At 26.9% G+C, this 14,580-nt stretch overlaps 1 protein-coding gene across 1 annotated transcript in view; it reads left to right on the forward strand.

The window, feature by feature from the left end:
• Positions 1-14,580, forward strand: part of LOC136080209 (uncharacterized) — a 90,321-nt gene that overhangs the window by 432 nt on the left and 75,309 nt on the right. The gene's annotated exons all lie outside the window — the stretch shown is intronic.

The raw sequence follows: 14,580 nt of genomic DNA on the forward strand, positions 1-14,580 counted from the left end.
AAATTAGGGTAGATTAGGGAAATATGTGCACCTTGGTAATATGAGCATACTAAAAGATTTCAAAGATGTAAGCAGTAAAGATAAAGTTGCTTTGTATTTTTTGAATTTTTTGAATCAACTATTTTGAATGAAACTTTTTGTATTTTTTGAATTAACTTTAGGTGGTGATAAGAGAAACCAGTATAATAAGCGTAAATTTATTTGCAGTAATTAGTGGCTCTCATTTAATTAAAACGCTATTAAATTCTTTGCTTTTTTAAAATATTATCATCACGCATGAATATATCTGTGGCGCGAAATTTTTATAAATTTTTATAATTATAATTTTTATAATTTTTTTTTTCCATGAAAAACTAAACTTCAAAAATATTGTTTAAGTTTGGTTTTTGTTGGAAAAAAATGTTAGCTAGAAATCCGTATGCAGCGTTTTTTATAAAAATCCCCTAATTTAAAGTCCTAAAATTTCAGTGGTTTTAATTGCTTTTTTAATGAAAACATAGCAAAAATTTTTAATATTTTACTAATACTAAATATCTTTCTGTAATTTAAAATCAAAAAATTTGTAATTTTATGTTTTAATGGTTTGAGTTAAAACAATTAAAAAAATGACGAACTTATTTTTTTTTAATGCGTAAAACATAGTAGTATTGTTTCAATAAAAAGTGTTTTAAAATTTGTTCTTTAATGATAAGTTGTGTAAGTAACGAATTATTTTATTCCACAAATTAGTTCTTATTGTCACGTTGGTATTTTTTACTTAATGTTATTTTTTTGAGCTAATATAAAGTACTCAGAATACCAAGTGGTCTGGGTAATATGAGTATTATTGCTACTTTTTTAAAACCTCTGTGTTTTTAAGAAAATATTTGGCTGCCAAAATATCTAATTGGATTAGTTAGATACTCATGATCCAAATTAATCAATTACTCATGATCCAAATATCTAATTGGATCATGAGTAGTGATCCCTAAAAATTGCATATTCTCAAAATTTTTGGATCTATCATTATGAGTTTTGAAAATATTCCATTTTTTACTTAAAGTGCTCATGATGCTTAAGGTGCATAAGATGCTCAGGTGCTCATAATACCCTATGTAATAACTAGTTTTCGGATGTTGAAAACACGTAAAATATTACTCCTCACAATTTGATGTGGGTGTAAAGGCTGATATATTTAAGCTGTGCATGTCAGTGTGTTTGAAATTAAAGTCTATGTAAAAAAACAAATCAAAATCAAAATAGTGATTACGCATGAAGACTCTAATGGAAACGACAGGATTACATTTTTTCATTTTCAGATAACTCATCAAAATTTTAAATCCAAATTCCCAAAAAATCTTCCTTTTCTAAAAATACAAATTTTGTATTTTTAAAAAAGGAGGGTATTTTGTTTAAGTATAATTTAAAAAAAAACCATTTTTGTATGTAATTAAAGTTATATTTTTAAATTTAGTGCAATAATTTATTATTAGATTTTCTTTTTTCAGTAATGTTTTTATGGGCTCTACCGTTTGCATATTTTGAAACCCTATACAGGCTCAGAATAGCCAGAAAAATGAGCAATCTGATTCGCTGATTTTGAAAGAGAGGCAAGTGCGATTTTGTTGAAAAATATAATGAAAATCAAAACAAACAGATTTTTGAAATAAATTTCAAAGTAATGATATACTAAGTTTATCAATACAAGTCATGTGTTACTATCAACACAGGAAATTCATTTTATTTTAGTACTCTTCAGAGTATTTAAAATGTATCAAAATCTATTTTTACAAGAGAATTTTCACTCGTAAAAATTTCAATAAAGTTTATCTTGGTGATGAAGATTTTATCTATTGTTTAATTTTAAGAAACGGAAAAAAAAAAATGTGTTGAAGTAAATTTGAAAAAATATACAAATGTGTTTCTCATAAAATATGCCCTTGGCTTTAAAGCATTCTCAAATACATAGTTTATATAAGTATGTTGTACGAGACTAATAGTGAAGCACTTTTGCATACAAAGTTTATATGCAGTTTTATGTGACTACTGGTGAAGAACTTTATTTATAAACTGATTTACATGTTTATTATAAAGAGTTGAAAATTAGAGTTTTTTAAAAAAGAAAATTTGTACTAATTGCAAAACTAGTTTACATGTTCCATGTCAATATATGAGCTCTGAGGAGATTTTGTTTTCATGCTTTGTTTCAACCATAGTTTGGAGGAGGCTGATATATTTTTTATTAAGTAACTTTAATAAAACATCGTGTTAAACCATTAAAAACTTTTTTAAAATTTATAAAAAATTTTGGCAGGCTGCATTAAGTTATAAAATATTTGAAAATTTAACAAAAGAAGTGATATTTATGTTTGTCTACAAAACAGTAATTTTTGTACAGTTACATATAAACACTGACATTAAAAGCAAGAAAAAGTATTGAAGTCAAATAAGTTAACCAAATAAAAGTGGATTATGGCATAAATAAAAGTGGATTATGGCAAATGATTGTAGCATTTTTTGTATTGCAGTAATTGAAAAAAAAATGATTTAAAAAACTAAACTAAGCGGTTAAAATCAATCGTTTTAATGAAAAAAGAGTATTAAAAAAAAGAAAAGAAAATTATCAAAAAAAGAAAAAAATAAGTCATCATGCTATGAATATTTTTGCTATTATTTAAATGTGTTTTGTATGTATAAACTCTTGAAATATTTCACTTGAATTTGCATGTGTGCAATTTTGCAAGATTTCTAAATGTGTTTCTTATCAAATATAATGTCCGTGTTCTATAAAGCATGTTCGATACAAAGTTTATATGCAATTGCACCAGACTACTGGTAAAGTACTTAAAATATGCAAAGTATAAATTTTAAGCTGAGGTAGAGGTTGTTCTAAGCTCGTTACTGCATCTTTATACCAACTTGTTAATTATAAACAGTTTAACATTTAAAATTTTGGAAAAAGAAAATTTTTACAAATGTTTTGCCAAACTAGCTTACATGCTCCATATAAATCTACGAACCGTGAAGAAGTTACTATTCAACCTAAATTTTAAGAAGGCTGATAAGGCGTACATCAATAATTTTCTTTATATATTATATAGGATGAAAATTAGATATTAATCTAATGGAAATAATTTGAATAATAAATTGGATAATAATCTATTGGAAAATTTAACAAAAAAAGTGGTATTTGTTTTTTCACTGAACATTAAAACTTTACTGAGTATTAAACTCAAAAAATTTACCCAAATAAAGGTGAATTATAGCAATTTTTGTAATAAAAATAACTTCATCAAAATTAGCTTTTACATTTGAAGAAGCAAGTTTTCAAAAAAATTGTTAATATTACATCAAAATAAAACATAACGCATCTCTGTTTTTATATTAATAAACAAGAGATATTCACTGAAATTTGAAAAAAGAACACTTGTTTTTATTGGTTATATTAAAAATTATATAATAAAACTATAAATAAAATTTGTAAATATGGAGTACATTTTATTTAAAAATTTTTTTCTAATTTTTTTAGAGCAGACATATTTTCTTTTTCTTCTAGAGTATATAATGTAAAATAAATTATTAGCTATGTAAAATTTATCAAAGTTTGCTGCTTTATTTAATATTATTTACCATCAGTTGCTATTAAAGGATACACATTTTATATTAATTATAGAATACAATAATGAGTATTTTGTTCAGGTTAAAAGCTATATATCAACAAAAATGTATTGAGTTTTGAAATTGAAATAAACAACAACATGAACTTGCATGTTTGCAGTCTTTCTTGTTTCTACCTTTTTACACTTAGTTTTTCATAAAGGTGTGGTAAGTTGAGAGTTATTGCTTTTCAGTAATCAGTTTCCTATATCAAAGCACACTTGTGGACATCAGGTTATAGATTTTTTCTAATAGCTTACAGTGCTTTGTGATCTTTTATTACTATACATTACCAAAGGATATCTAAATTTGCTCTTGCTTACAATTGCTTTTAATTTAAGAGTGTTGCAAATCATCTGGGCTAGCTATAACAACCAATAAGCAATATTCTCAAATTTATTTAGTGTTGTATATAATTTATATATGGGAGTAATAAGTGTAAAGTTCTAAAAAGAAATTAGGCTATTGTTTCAAAATACTTTTCTTGCTAAATGATTGGATAAATGGGAACTTAATTTGAAAAAAATTATACCAAGTTAATTATAGTCTATTGATATTAGTAGATAAATTTTAAAACTGTTTTAAAAAATCTATTGTATGAGAATCACAGCATAGTCAAGTTTCACCATCTGGTTTATAGTTTGTTACAATGGTTGTCTTTTTTATATCTTAGAATTATAAAAACAATTAAAAAAACAAACTTTTTTTTTGAAATCTTTATTTTTAAGAAAAAATTTTGAAAATTACGGATGTTTTGAGTTGTGAGGGTTTGTATAAGTATTAGTACTATATTGCACAAAATTGGATAGAAAAATCATAATTTTTTTTGCTATTATTATTTGGTTTTTTATGAAATTACTCAAATTCACTTTTATTATTCAATATGTTTTTTGACATTTTTTGACATTTGTTTTGATTTAAACATACGCGCAAAATGCCTCTCTTTCAAAATCAGCGAATCAGATTGCGCATATCTCTGCCTATTCTGAGTCTGTATAGGGTTTCAAAATATGCCTACCGTTTCCCCCTTTATTTTAAACGTCTTTTTTAGATAAAGTAAAGGATAAAATAAGGTGGTTTTTCACAACAACAAAAAAATGGATGAAAAAAAGATATATTATTATCTTATTTAATAGAAAATTTTATTTTAGATGTTTAAAAAAAGTTTTACTTTAGTTTTATATATTTATTGTGACATTTAAGTTTTTAGTAACATACATAAACTAATGAGTCCTTAGCAACGCCTTAGCTACAATCGGGTTTTTCCTATTACAATGAGAATAATAATAAAGTTTAAACTCTTAAAGTTATTTTTTAAATGACTATTTTTGTTGTTCAGTAAGTAGATCAAATGATGTTAGATTGCAGGGGCGGACGCAGGTTTTTAGTTTACTCCGTCAAAAAAAACTAACGCCATATACCATGTTGTAAGTGGCGTAACTATGTCCGCTGTGCAAACAAAAAAAAAGTTAAAGGGGGAGGAGGGAGGGGGTATATATGGTTTTGTCTCTGCAATTTTTGCAATTGCAAAAAGTAAACCATATCTTAGTTTTACTTGTCTTAAGGTGGTAGACTGCTAAAAAACATTGAAAAAAGTAGTTTTTCAAAAGTTGATTAGTTAAAAACTTTAACTATTGCTGTTTTTAAAAACATACATATTATTTTACAAAAAAACATAAAAAGGCCTAAAAAAACAGTTTAAACTTAGTAGGGTGATTTTGCTTCCCCTAGCAACGCTCATAGCAACGTCAAAATAAGGCAATTTTAACTAAATTTTACAAAATCTAAGCACTCAAACCAATAGCTACTTCTTTGTTTTTTGTTTTTCTATGTTTAAATGACATGGTGTGAAAGAACAACGTTGTTGAATTGGTTTATTACTATATATTAACTCGTTAAAAGTGCATACTATCAACATGGGTTCTGCAGAAAGAAGAAATAAGTCTAAAAGCAAAAAACGTAAATGTTATAGATTACTTGCGAATAAAATTCACTTGACTTCTGAATATACTACTTCAAGTTCAAGTAATACATCAAATAATACATCTCTAACAAAAAACTTCTTCAAGCAAATCAGCATATGCTGAAAAGTTAAATTTACCTACTTCTGATACTCCAAGTATTAGTCAAGATAGTAATCCTGAATGTTACATTATATTTAATTCTGATGTCTTGAGTTCAATTTTAAATCTTGTTGGTTCTTGTCCAAAATGCCAATCTTTAATAAAATTGAATAATGATTTATCAAGAAAGAAAGGATTTTCACATCAACTTGTTTTGTCTTGCACTGCAAAAAAATGTCAATGGCAAAATGAGTTTTTTACCTCAAAAAAAATTGAAAAAAACAGTGATAATGAAACACAAGGCATGAAATCGTTTGACATTAATATCAGAATGTGTGTAGCTTTCAGAGAAATTGGAAAAGGTTATGCTGCAATGGAAAGTTTTTGTAACATAATAAACAGTCCACCACCAATGCAAAAAAAAACATACAATAACATTGTCTATAAATTGCATTCGTCTTATATCAAAGTTGCCCAAGATTCAATGAAGCGAGCAGCTGCACAAGCACAACGTACAAGTGAGTCTACTATTGGTGACCCTGATATAAAAAATGTTACTGTAAGTGTTGATGGAACGTGGCAGCGACGCGGTTTTTCCTCGCTGAACGGTGTTGTTACAGCTATTAGTAATGGGAAGTGTGTTGACACTCAAACTCTCTTAAAGGATTGTAAAAGTTGCCAATATTGGCAGAGAAACAAAGGTATACCGGGATACAATGACTGGGTAGAATCACATATTTGCCCAATTAATCACAAAGGTAGTGCAGGTGCAACGGAAGCTATTGGGGCATTGCAAATATTTAAACGATCAACTGTTTTTAACAAACTGCGTTATACAAAATACTGTGGTGATGGTAACAGTAAGTCTTACCAAAATATAGAAAGTAATAATGTTTACCCAGGGTATAAAATTGAAAAAAGTGAATGTGTCAGTCATGTTCAAAAAAGAGTTGGGTCTCGTTTACGCTCTCTTAAAGTATTGTACAAGGGAAAAGTTTTAAAAGATGGTAAAAGACTTACTGGAAAAGGAAGGATGACAGATAAAGTCATTAATACATTGCAAAACTATTATGGAATGAGTATACAACAAAACAAAGGGAATTTGTATGGCATGAAAAAATCCATAGCAGGACTAATTCATCACTGTTCTGAAAGCAGCAGCGATGAAGAACGCCATAAGTATTGTCCTCGTACTAGCGATTCGTGGTGTAAATATCAAAGGGACAAGATTAATCAAACTTTGACTTATAAAAACAGTATAAACATTCCAGAAGCTGTTTGTGAAATTATAAAACCTATTTTTTCACACAAAGATCTTGGTGCAAACAAGTTATTAAAAAGATGTCTTGATGGAGAAACACAGAATGCAAATGAATCGCTCAATAATGTAATTTGGACAAAATGCCCAAAAAATGTGTACGTGGGTAGGTCAACACTTGAAATTAGTGTTGCATCTGCTGTCATACAGTTTAATGATGGTAAAACTGGTATGATAGATGTTCTTCACAGTTTAGGAATTTTACCAGGACATTTTACTAAAAACGGTTTTCAAAATAGTGATGTGCTACGTGAAAAGCTTATGGACATAAAATCATCTGAAAAGTTTAAAAAACAAAGAAAAAAGCTTAGATCAAAAAGGAAGTTGATTTAAGATAATCAAAATTATGAATAAGGAACATTATATGAAAATGGGGGGGTGGGTTTTAAACTGGTTTCAATTGTTAATAAATTTGTATTTTCAAAATATAAAGTTTTATTTGCATTTTTCTCTGTTGTAAAGTTTTTCATATTCTGGATAAGATTGCGGGAGCTGTATTTGTCCAATTGATTTGAAATTTTGTACAGATGTTCATTTTTATGAGCTTTATGTCCTGAGATAAAGAAATTTTGGATAAAAATTAAAATTAAATTTTTTGGGCTGTTTTGGGGTCAGGAATTTGGCCTAAATTTAGACGCATAGAAAAAGCTTATGGTGCATCGAAATTGAAAAAGATTCAAATTTTTTGTTTATCTCAGGACATTTATCTACTTAAAAGGTACACAACTGTAAAATTTTGAGACTTGATATATTTTACTTTTTGAGATATCTTTTCCAAGAACTTAGCACTTTTTAGGCCTAAAAACACTTAAATTTGCCCAAAAATTAGAAAGAGGAAAAAAAAAAAAAATTTTTTTTTTTTTTAATCCTATTTATCGTGTTTAAAATGAGAAAATCAATTGGAATAATGTCAGATTTTAAAAATTTTTTTTTAGCAGTCTACCACCTTAATGCGAACACAATTCAAAACTAAGTTAACCAATCATAAAGTTGCTTTTAGCATTTTAACTAATACGATTCGTAAATATTGTAAAAATTAAAAAACAGTTAAGAACATACAAAGCCGTAACCACAATTTTAATATGGGGGGGGGGGGGGGGGGGGGGGGTTTTATTCAATTGAAAAAAAAATTGGGGGGCCTATGCCCCCTGGCCCCTCCGGTGGTTACGGCTCTGACATAGCCTTACTCAATTAATTTTGGCCAGTTTTCAGTAATCTGAAAAAATATAGATATATATATATATATATATATATATATATATATATATATATATATATATATATATATATATATATATATATATATATATATATATATATATATATATATATATATATATTTAAAAAAAAAGAAACAAAGATTATGCTAATTTTGCTTCGAATTGGTAAAACACTGTTACGAATAAACAAATCAATTTCAAATCTTTTTAAAACATTTCAATCAAATTTCAGCCATGATTTGATGTCAAAATTCAAAAAGCGTTTTTATTTTGTACTTACTTATTATGATTTAACAACCGTATACTTTTTTGAGAATGCTTTATTTAAATCCTGGTACAACGGCGTACATTTGCAACCAATCAAATAACTGCTGCAGATACTGCAAGGTATAGTTTACACTGCAAAGTTTATTTTTAAACAGATTGCAACTTTAAGTAGCGAGGAACCAAATTAGCTTTTCCAATTTTCTCATTCCCTGCAAAGTATCATTTACATTAGAAAGTTTTGTAAAATTATTTTTTTATCCTTTGCAAAGCATAGTTAAAACGGCATTTTTTCAAAATACATTTTCTAACAAAAATAAAAAGTTTGGCAGTCTAATATTTGGTCAGATGGTAGACGTCATTATGTCAATGTTTATATATATATTTTTTTACCCCATCAGTTGCAGCACTTGACGGTGTTTAGATCCGTCTCTGGTTTGGTTGACTACTTTTCAACTAGAATGGAATACTCAGCTTTTTAACGATTGTTTATTTTTTTAAATGATTTAAATGACATTTTGAATTTTCTTTTTTTTCTTCACTTCAAACATCATAACTCGGCCAAAAATTCATCAATTTACTTGAAAAGTTCAGGAAATGTTCCTAATAGTATTCTCTAAAAGATAAGCTAAGTTTTTTATCTTGTAGTACGTTTATGTGACTGTTTTACTAAAATGCAAAAAAAAAAAAAAAAAAAAATCGAAAAAAGAACATCTTTTAACAAAATGTTCACAAAAATTAATCAAAAACAAGTTTTAGCTTTATTAATTTAATTTTTTTTTTTTTCGTTTATTCCCTAGTACAGTATGTATAGATAATTTTTTTTTCAAAGAAACAAGATTTTCTTGACTTAATAGGTAAAAGGTTTGTACGACTTTTCAACAAATGGTACTCGTTTTTGCTGATTTTGCCGAAAATATTGATCAAAGTTTTAAAATTTTTACGATTTTTTTCTTACTTGATGTAAATATTAGTTTGTTTGCAAATAAAATTAAAAAGTTTTTTTTAATACACAGAGGTGAGGTTGGTTGATAAAGCAAATTTTATCAACCAACCTTGCCACTGTGATGTAATATTGACTACTATAACAGTCTTGGAGGTGTAAGGGGGAGCTTTTTTGCTGTTGATGACAACAAACTATTTTAATTTTAAAAAACAGGTATTTATTATAAGTCCCTTTTCTAATACTAAAGGGTCTCTAAAATTTTATGGGTATATACCATGCAACAAAAAATGTAGTGTTTATAATTAATTGGTATCCGTATGCAGCATTCATATTAATTCTTTTATATTGACTAAATTCCAATATCTTGAGATAATAAATTATATAAATTGTTTATTTAATTTAATTTTTGAAGAGTTTAACATTTACGTTGACCGAACTTTCAATACCATCTCATAAGTTGGGCTGCTGTATAAATCCTTATAACGCATCACAAACTTAACGTCATAAATAATGAAAAATAAATTCTTCAGAAGTCTTATGCAACTTTTCATGAGATGCATGTTACTATTTGGAAAATTTAGCTTTGATACAAAAATTTTGGGTATATCAGCATGTAAAGCATTTAAAATTCACGTCTTTAAATATTCACAAGCAGTTGTGCGGCACGTTAAAGAAGCTCTTTGTATTAATGAGTTCGAAGAAGTGTTATATTACATTTCACTGTCCTGAATACGCTACGTTGAGTGGCTGTAGCACGTGAGATGTATGAGCGGGTAGCTTAAAAAATGATAACACTCTTCACTTTTGCTAAGTGAATTAGTTCCAACGTTACATGTGTAGCATGGTTGTCTTGAAAAAGGAATTTGGAACCTTCAAGCTTCCGGCAACGTGGAGCAAATGTCTTTTCAAACTATCTAGCAAAGCAGATCCTTCCATCCAGCCAGATTGCGTGACACTATAGATAAACCGTCCTGAGTTAGGAGCCATCAATCTAAAAATTCAAATAATTAAATAAAGGTAGTTTGTAAAATGCGGAATTTTCCGGATTCTTTGCACATCTGTTTTAAATGCTTCTTAAAATAAATACCCAAATTCATCATAAATATTATTACCTTTGGCTTTGGAATAAAACATGAACAGGCAAGAATGTCCCAAAAGCATCACAGCAAATGAGAATTGTGACTAAAGCCTTTTCGTTGCTACTGCAAAGCTTCTTATGCCATTTTGGACTTTTTTGAAACACTGCCTTAAATTTGCCTTGATCCCATTGAAGGCCAAATTCATCTTATTACAATTACAATTAATAGTGTGGAATGGCTTAGTTGCAAATCCATGTATATTCTACATATCCAAAACTTGTGCAAGCGATTAAATAATTTGTAAAAGTTAGAAAGTAGGTCATTAAAATGCTTTAAGTTAAGTAATTTACAATGTTTACAAATTGTTCCAAAAAAAGGACAATTTGTAAATATTGCAAATAAATTGAATTTTACCCTTCAAAAATTGCTCATTTTTTTAAGTAAAAAAACAATTTACAATAAAATGCATTTATATATAAACATATAATTTTAATAAATACCATTGATCAATCGTGCCTGGCAGAGTCGACACATGAGTGCACGTTTGACAGCATATTATTTGAAGTTCTAAGCGATAGGTTATCACAATGAAGTCTAATAAATGAGTAATACCAGGCAAGTGTAACTTCGCCGCATCAAAACACATTTGATTTTGAGAGTGTATATCAATTCTAGTCAAACTAAAACTAATATTACTCATAAATATTAAAATTTTTACTAAAGTGTCCTCGATGTTGTTGCATAACTTAGTTGGTTTGCTGTTTTTTTTAGTATTCTTGCTGTTACTTCTGCCGATGAAAGTTGATCTTTTGAAGCCAAGTGTTATAGCTAATTTTCTCTTACTCACACCTTTGTTCACAGCCTTCAAACCACGATTCATCCGTGCTTTGTCATGTAAATCATACATAGAAATATCTCATTGTTCATCCATGAATGAACCAAGTAAGAGTAAAAAAAGAGTTTACAATATTCAAAAATCGATAATTTTTTCTTAGTTATTATGATTAATATGTCGATTCTTAATGATACTAAGATTAAATTTGATTATTTATTTTAATACTTTGCTTTTTTAGATTTTAATAGTACACTTTTTCTGATTTTAATATATATATATATATATATATATATACATATATATATATATACATATATATATATATATATATATATATATATATATATATATATATATATATATATATATATATATATATATATATATATATATATGTATATATATATATATATATATATATATATATATATATATATATATATATATGTATGTATATATATATATATATATATATATATATATATATATATATATATATATATATATATATATATATAATATATATATATATATATATATATATATATATATATATATATATATATATATATATATATATATATATATATATATATATATATATATATATATATATATATATGTATGTATATATATATATTCGCGATGTACCAACGAAAAAGGCCTATTGTGGCTATATATGATATGGATATACACACATTTTTACGTGCATTAAAGTATATACATGTAAATTATACATACAAATATAAATATATCGTTATTATAAGTATAAATCATGTGAATATAACAGATTGATACATAAGTTAGAGTGGGACATATAGGAACACTTGAGAAACAAATGCTGCGGGTAAACTAATTATAGTTAACACTGTTTTTTATAAATTTTCTAAAATTCATTGATGTAAGATAATAAAAAAACAAAAAAAAAAATCTAAAAAAAGCTACAATAATCAAAGTAACAAAACTAACAAAATTTTTACATTTTGCAAGTGGGTAGGGCAAAACGGGACAGTTAAAAAGCAGCAGTCATTTGTTAATTGTTTTAAAAATGATAAAAAATTAAGGCTATCTATCGTTTAAATATGTTCAGACATTACCCTCAAAAAAAGTCACATACCCATAGAAACTACACCCATACACTGCAAAAAAAAAATAAAATAAAAGTTTTGTGTTTATTTATAAAATACCTCCGCTCTACTCTAACCTATACATTATTAAATTGGTAACTACTACTAAATTTAAAATCAAACAAAAAATATTATGGATCATGTAAATCACACAAATAATATCCTGATAATATTTGGCAACATAAATAGCCAATGTAGAGCAAACTTAAATATCCCAGGTTAAGTTATAAAAAAAAGAATTTCTTTGAATTTATTACAAATATTGCTTTTCTAAACAAGGAAAATAATATTTTAGATTAAAAATAAAATCATCAAACAGTAAACAGCCTCACAAAATGGTAGTAATATAGTCAATTATATAAATAACTTATTGTCCCGATATGCCTCACAAAAGTCATTTTACTGAAATTAATACTATTCAAAAATTTTAATTACAGATACGTTTTTAAAACCAGATTCATAAAGAGGATAAAAAATACTGTCTAAAAAATATAAACTTTTTATTAATAAAGCAAATTAGCAATAGTTCAATATAAATTTTATGTCGTTGTATCGCTTAAGAAAATACGCAAATTTTGTTTTTCGCATACTTATAGATGGAATTTGGTCCTTTTTCATGTATTTTGGTGTTTCTGAATTTTTATTTTATTTTTTACATTAATAAAGCATAATCATTTAAAATATTTTATTAAAAAACTTTTTTGAATAAAAATAATTTTTAGCCGAGATACAAGACTTCAGGCATAATTGTACCGTTATGCCTGAAAATCTACGAGATAGGAGAGGCGCTAGAAAGTAGCCAATATTTACTACAAAACATGTCCGCGCACAGAGATTAGCGCTCGTTTTCGGCTAAATTTTGCTTCAGAATATCCGTTGAGCTTTGAGCCATACAATTACATCGTGACAAAGTCTTAAATTAACATAGAGCTCAAAAATTAAATAAAAACCATCTTTTTTTTTTGTTTTACAATAATAAAACTTTGTTTTTTATAATACAAGTGATAACGTTTGTCACGTACTTTTTGTGCACAGTTTTCAGTCGTGTTCACTAAAAAGTAATACAATTTTATAAATTATTTATGGTTTGGCTGCGCCAAAGACAAATGTATAGAAAAACAGTCTCGGTTGTTTTATATTTCCGCTTATGCTCGGCTATAATTTTCGGTAAATTGATTATCTAATTATTTGAGTCGTTCGTTTCGGAACTGTTTTATAGATATTGCGGGAAATATTTCAAATTTCAAAACAAAATATTTTTTACAAAAAAGTTTTTTGAAATCTATATTTTATTTTTGTTATGTGCGATTATTTATGTGAATATTATTAGTTTTAAAATATCATATATAATCTTATATGTAATTTTACATGTAATATTATATAAAATAATATATATGATATTGCATTTATATAAATCTTTAGTGTACAACATTTAATTTTAAATTGCCAAATTTACTTTTAAATTGTGATTTGAGATGTCTATTATTGATCCAACAACATGTGGTTTTGCCAAAGTGGTTGCATACGAGCTTGTTTTATCGAGAGTAACACTGAAAGAGCAAATAGATCGATACGATTTAATATTTAACAAGCACTTCATGGTATCATCAGATATTCATCGTCGCAACTTTCCAAAAATTAAAAATCAAATTCAATCTATAGCGAAATCAAGTAAAACAAATAAGAATACAATATTAGAATCGTTTTCGAGCAAAAGCTGGCACTTTCTAGCAAAAAAAGCTGGCATATTCGAGCAAAAGCTGGCATAAACTAGGAGAAACGGAAAAATCCCAGCACTCTTTTTCAAATTGCAAGGGTTGTATCAAAAGTAAAATCTATAAACATCTATTAACATTATTTCCAGTAAAATGCATCACTTATGGAAGAAAAGCAGCATTAACACTATATCAGTCAGGGGAAGAAAAATCAAAAATGGTTGCTGATGCCAAAATTCTTTTAAAAAAGGCTGATAATGAATTTAAACAAAAATTTCCATTTACTCCAATTGAGTGTTTAATGCCATCTATTCCAAAGAGCTCCCTTGTAGCTAAACCTTCAAAAAGTGTAGTTATGGCTCAAAAAAATAGTTATG

The sequence above is a fragment of the Hydra vulgaris genome, chromosome 05, assembly GCF_038396675.1.
Source record: "Hydra vulgaris chromosome 05, alternate assembly HydraT2T_AEP".
Classification (NCBI taxonomy): Eukaryota; Metazoa; Cnidaria; class Hydrozoa; order Anthoathecata; family Hydridae; genus Hydra; species Hydra vulgaris.